Consider the following 6562-nt stretch of genomic DNA (forward strand, 5'->3'; position numbering starts at 1 on the left):
CACACACACACACACACACACACACACACACACACACACACACACACACAAAGGCGCAATACCCTAAAGCCTCTGGTCTCTAAGAGGAGATGTCTGATACTCCCACATCAGCTATCAACAAGCTTTCATGTTTTAATGGGTCTGTTTAACCTAATCCACATTAGCCCCCATCTTTCATCCCCACCCCCCTTCCCCCCATTCTTGATCTGCCACTGTGGTGATGGAAGCTAAATCCATTGTCAGTCATTATTTGTGAAGCAACTGGCTATTTTGAGCCAGTGAAACCTCTACAAATGAAAAGCAGTTCCACCGAATTGCAACATTCAACTTCTAATGGAATCTACTTATGCAGGCAGTATTGGACTGTGTCTATAATCTCACCTTCATTCACTCAGCCACTACTCTCTCTGTAATATCAACTCAATACTTAACCCAAAGTGAGTTAGAAATTTTCTTACATTTAATAAAATACGATGCACGGCATTGTGGGATTGTTTTCAGAAACAAGCCATGGTTTTCCTGCTGATTTTCTTTGAGTTCTGCTTCCACCCCAATAGGAAATGTATTGTTATATCGTATTATAAATAAATCAAAATCTCAACACAAAACCAAAATTGGGTGCTCAACTTGACACCACTAGGTCCAAGTGAATAAAAAAAAATCAGTGTGCTTCCTAGTATCTTAAGATGATTAAATCAAAAAATGTTGCAAATAGTTGATGTACTTTTTACACATAGTTTAATTAAAAACATCCCCTGAACACACAGACAAACGTATTTATTCTTTCAATCCATTATAGATTTGGCATATGGCATCTGTTCCAGTGCCAAAATTAAAGCTCCTGTTCTGTTTTAATTTTCAAAGTGCATTATTTAATTTCACACGAGCGTCATAAAGCAAAACGTGTTTCCCTGTTCCGTGTGCTCCTTTGTTCTCTACTGTACACGCGTGTGCCCTTTGTTCTCCGTAATGTGTTTTGTTTGTCCGTGTATCTGTATGACAATGATTAACTGTGATGGATGATAGTGACCCAATAATTGTGACAAGGACACAACATTAACATTGAAGCAGGGACAATGGCACTGCAGTTGTGTGGCCACTGCATTATTCAGACAGGATGGATGGGTGGAGAAAAGGGGAAGGGGAGAACACGGGGAGTGGGGACAAGAGGGGGCAGGAAGGAAGGATGAGACGAGGGAGGGAAAGTGGGGATGGGAGTGGGGCTACGTATGGAGCGATTTATGGATGGGAGTAGGTTGGTGGAGGGATGGAGGGAGTGCAGATGGATGTACAGTACAGATGGATGGTTGTAATGGGGGAGACTAGGTGGAGAGGGCTGGGGATGAACTAACAAAAGAAAGGTGAGGTGAATGGGCGAGCATGGGTGGTTGATGGTATCTGTGATTTGGGAGCTCTCAGCAAAAATATTAAAGCATATGGAGTGAAAATGGTCATTTACCTAAACATAGGCTAAATGAGTTGTGCAGGGGAACACATGACATTGAGTTGATTAATCAATATATCTAGAATACAGAAGACTCATTCTGTAAATGTACAAATTTAGGCTTAATCTACTTTCTGTAATTTAGACTTGTGTGCACTATAGATTATTATTGTACAAAAAAGACTCAAATTCGTTATTCATTGGATACATGAACTGTACATTATGTGATTTCTCAGCTATCCATAAACCAAACAGAAACAGCCAAAACTGAACTTGTAGTGACAGTTAATGACAAAAATGTGGTTATTTCATGTACTAGGGAAGGCATTTTTAAAGGGATACAACACAAATATGTCTGCATTGCATGCAGCATTGATACAATAAGACATTAACTGCTTAGAGTACATTTTCTAAATATATTTGCTCTATTTTGTGTAATTCTCACATTGGAAAGTGACTACCGCTACTGTAGGAACTCATCATTTTACTATATTCATTTATCAATGGCTGGCCAGCACATCTGGAGAAAACGTACCACCACACACACACACACACACACACACACACACACACACACACACACACACACACACACACACACACACACACACACACACACACACACACACACACACACACACACACACACACACACACACACACACACACACACGCTGCCACAGGAACTATTAGTGGAAACGCCATTGGGACACATAGGACCCCAAGGGCTGTTTTTTATGGTAAAACAGTATTTCTATACTAACAAATAACAACAAATAATAACAAATTTGAAGCTCCTATAAAATATCCTTTTTACATTGCTGTCTAGACATCAGTTGCATGTCTTTACACCCATAATCAAAAAGCAGACGATGTTTACTCAATATCTGAAAAAGAACTATACAATGTGTTTCATAATTTGAATAATTGATCAAGTGAAACATGCTTGTAAAATGTTTAAAATGTACTCATGTGTGCCATTACAGACACATTGCTGTTGATACAGGATGAGGTTGGAAAGCTTTCGGCCAATAAGGTCAGGAGGTTCGGTCTTGCAGTATCTGTTTTTGATCCGATCATGGTCTATTTTAAGTTTTGCTCTATGTTAAAATTTGTTCCGTCTTGCCTTTGGTGTCAGCCGGCTGATAAAATATGCATGGTTTGGACTTTTCACCTTTCCAATTTTTATTCCTTGTATAAATCAAAGGAAAATGGAGCCTTTTATGGTTGGAGCTCATCCATGTTTGATGTGCAGCCAGGAGGGAGACCTAGATAATAGAAGCTATCAGAGACACACAGCACTCTTTGTGTGTGTGTGTGTGTGTGTGCGTGCATGCATCTGTGTGCGTGTATGCGCAGACATGTGTGTGTATGTGAATGCATCTGTGTGTTCACTTTCTGATTCTGTTTCATTCTCAGGCATTAATGGACTTGGAATGTATTACGACATACACTTACAGAAGGTCTGACACTGAGTTAAACGAGTTAAACACACATATACATGCTTGTATTTAATGACCGTATGCAAATTCTGACTGCAGTAAAATGCAACAACATGAGACGGAATCAGCCGCTGCGCCAAATGAGGTCAAGCAGTCAAGACTTTCTCTTTACCCTACTGTAGAAAGATGTGGAGAGCAGAAATACATTGGCATTGTGGGCTCTGAAATTTACTTGTCTTAACCTTCAGTTCATTCCTTCAGTCAGTCCTTATCCATTCAGACAAACTCATCCATTCCAAGTAATTCAAACATCCATTGATTTTTCCTGCCAGTGAGAGTACAAAATAAGAAGAATGTACCTCTAGGGGAATATCACTAAGGGAAAAGCACATAGTGATCAAAGTACAGCAAAGTGATTTGTCATAATCTGGGATTGGGATGTCCCATATCTCTATCTGTGCATTTTGTTGGGGCCCTTGGCAGCCTCCTCTTGATGTGGGACAAAATCAATAGTCATTTTAAAAACATGAATAAATAATGACTCATTACACACTCTAGTGAGCACTACTTTTGAAGCAAAGGTCAGACTGTGTTGCTATTTCTCAGAGATCTTTGTTCTCATGGAACTGTTTTCTATTAGCTAACTAAATATTGGGCATGTTCGTTTCATTTCAGCAAAACCTTCATTTTGAACACACTGTACCTGCAAACTGTTGACATTTACCTATTTTCTTTACTGCAATATCTGCTTGTATTGGGTAATTGAGGTATTTGTCTTTAATCTTTAGGAAAGTAAAATCACAAAGAAAAGTGAAGATTAGGCCGTTAGATAAAATTTGGGAAAAGACTGCAGTCATGCTAAGAGGGGAATTCCACTGATTATACATACAGAAGTATGTTTACAGGTACTATACTACATATGTAAGAAGAGCCTTTTATGGCTCCAGAGGGATGTGGGTGAAGTCTGATACATTTCCCCGAGTGATTTTTTAAATTTATGTTGTTATTAGTTTTTCTGGAACAAGGACCATGCAAAAAAACAACAACAGTATTCTCAAGATGAGAAAAGATACATTATGACATATTTAGCTATTAGCTAATTTCCATCTGTAGTCACTGATGTCACCTGAATCAACATCAGCTGGGGCTAAGGACTACAAGTTTGAAATTAGAAAAAAATTGGGGGGTGTGGAGTTAGTAAGCAGTCAGCTCCTGGGACCAGAAAATGAATTGTCAGTGATTGTCATTCCTAAACTGTCCATTGTCAGTGACTGACAATGTTATCGGAGTGCAATGCTAAATGGATAGAATTCAGCCATACACATAATTTAGTTTTTATTTGCCAATGTTAAAATATTTTTCTTGGACAATTCTGCTGCCATCCAAAAAGAATGGCGGTGAATGGATTTTCCTTTGTGCTGCTCAAAGCAATAAAAAATTACATTTGAAAAGCTCACCAGAGACAGCGTGCCCGTCTCTCAGGATAATCCAGTTTTTAATAGGCCTATTTCTTTGCTAGAGAGTAATTGCTTACTCTTTCCTGTGCTACACGAGTGTCATACTACTCTTGGCAATTTATGTGCATTGGCCATTGAACGTACCTCATAATTCAAATAAATTACATTGAGTTTCAAGGAGACAGCGTTGGATTGAGAGCCACTTCATTACACATATATGATGCATTACAAATATGTGAAACTGAGCAGGATACTTGCAAATGTTCAACAGACGGAGACCGACCAAGAAAGAGAACAGTCACACGCTCTAATACACACACACACACACACACACACACACACCTTTTATTGAAATACAATATCCAGGTGATGCATTGCAGTCATTAGTTTGTCTATGCAGAGTACAGTGAATATTAAGATAGATTGTTTTTTTCTCTCAGACACCAAGACCTTCTTGCAGCTATTAACTCCACTTTATACATATTTAAGGAAAACCACAAATTTTCACATCATGTACTATAGAAAGTGTTGGTCCCGCTTTTTGTAACATTACTTTATTGTAAAAGTTACAGAAATACTACCTCATATTTTTGTGCTCTACTGTGAGTCGAGACATTTTTCAAATGTGAGCCTTGTGTACCCACACTTTCTGGGATCAAAGGATTTGTTATTCACTGATGAAACCGATTGGATTTTAATTAGAGCGCAAATTAACCTAATTACATTCCACTGCACAACTGATCTTAACTGGAATGAATTGAACATATTTATGCAGATTTGAATCTCCCGAAATACTAAAGACCAACTGATTTACTACAAAATAAAAATCTACAAGGGAAAAAATTTAAATTTTTAAAGTTACAAACCAAGAATGTGGTGACAAGCTCAAACTGTGAGAAACATCTGGCCCTGCTCTCCCTCAGGGTGCTTTCACAGAGGGTTGCTGCTGCTTTGCATTACTGTATGCAACATCCCAAACCCAGCCAGAATAATGCGCAGGTGCACTGTGCAGGCACAACTAGTAGCAATAGCACAAGGTTAATAAACAAAGTTATGGGGCTCTGCATGTGAAAAGCAGGGGTGTTGTAGTGAATCATATAAAGAAAAGCCAACTCATCTTGATTGAAGTCTCCAGCCCAGAAGTGCTGAGGTTTAAAACTTTGATCAGTAACTGCTACATGTTTGAATTGAATCATGCAACAAAACGTAAAGTTATAGTCTATTTGTAACATACTAGTCCCAACACCGCTCCTCATACATGCAGCTTTTGTACTCGCGCCCAGTGCAAGTATACCCATGCATGTCCAGGCTGATTATGGAGAATGTATGGCAAGCAGACACTGTAGAGAATAATTTCCTTCCAGCTCTCAGTGGGTAATGTCAAAATAATTATCAGACAAGACAGCTCAGTGGGCAGGCAGCACCTCTTCATTATGGAGCAAGGTTGAGGGGGACAACCTCCAAATGTGGAAGTGCACACCATAAATGCAAGGTTTTGACAAAGACAATTTTATATCCTTTTTACCTTTTCCTTAGTTTTTGCAGTTTTGGATTGTTTGTTTTTTTACCACTCTAAGATCATGAAATAGAAAAGTATGGTCTGACTATAAGATGACCAGAGTGTATTCATTTATTTAGACATATCTGCAATAATTATGACATGTTCCTCTTTGCATCACAGCACATTTATTTTGACAAAGTTATTGCAGATGATTTCATCACTTAACATGGAAATGAGTTTGTAAGCAGTCAAAACAATTGTGAATGATAAAGATGTCAGATAAAGATGCATGATTTCATGGAGAAAATAAGAACAAAGAATGTGTGCCCGGGCTGTGTGAATGTGTGTGTGTTTGCCAGAGTGACAGACTTCATTAGACCAGAGAAATAGCAACTGTATGTGTGTGTAAGGTATTGCAGTGTCTCAGGTCAACTGCACTTTCATCTCACCTTGACGGACCTTCCACACACACATGCATGGATGCACATACACAAACTTGAACACTCACACAGAGCCATTGCGCCAAAGGGACTTCACATTAGGGACATTTCTGCTCATATGATTGACTGTATGAATAAAGGACCTTGGAAAAACATCTGGGCAGGTGACAAATACGTCCCTCTGGCTGCTGTTGTATGAAGGAGACCCAATACTGTGGGCGAGACAGAGAGCGAGAACGAGAGAGAGAGAGAGAGAGAGAGAGAGAGAGAGAGAGAGA

This window comes from Etheostoma spectabile, chromosome 16 (assembly GCF_008692095.1).
Source record: "Etheostoma spectabile isolate EspeVRDwgs_2016 chromosome 16, UIUC_Espe_1.0, whole genome shotgun sequence".
Classification (NCBI taxonomy): domain Eukaryota; kingdom Metazoa; phylum Chordata; class Actinopteri; order Perciformes; family Percidae; genus Etheostoma; species Etheostoma spectabile.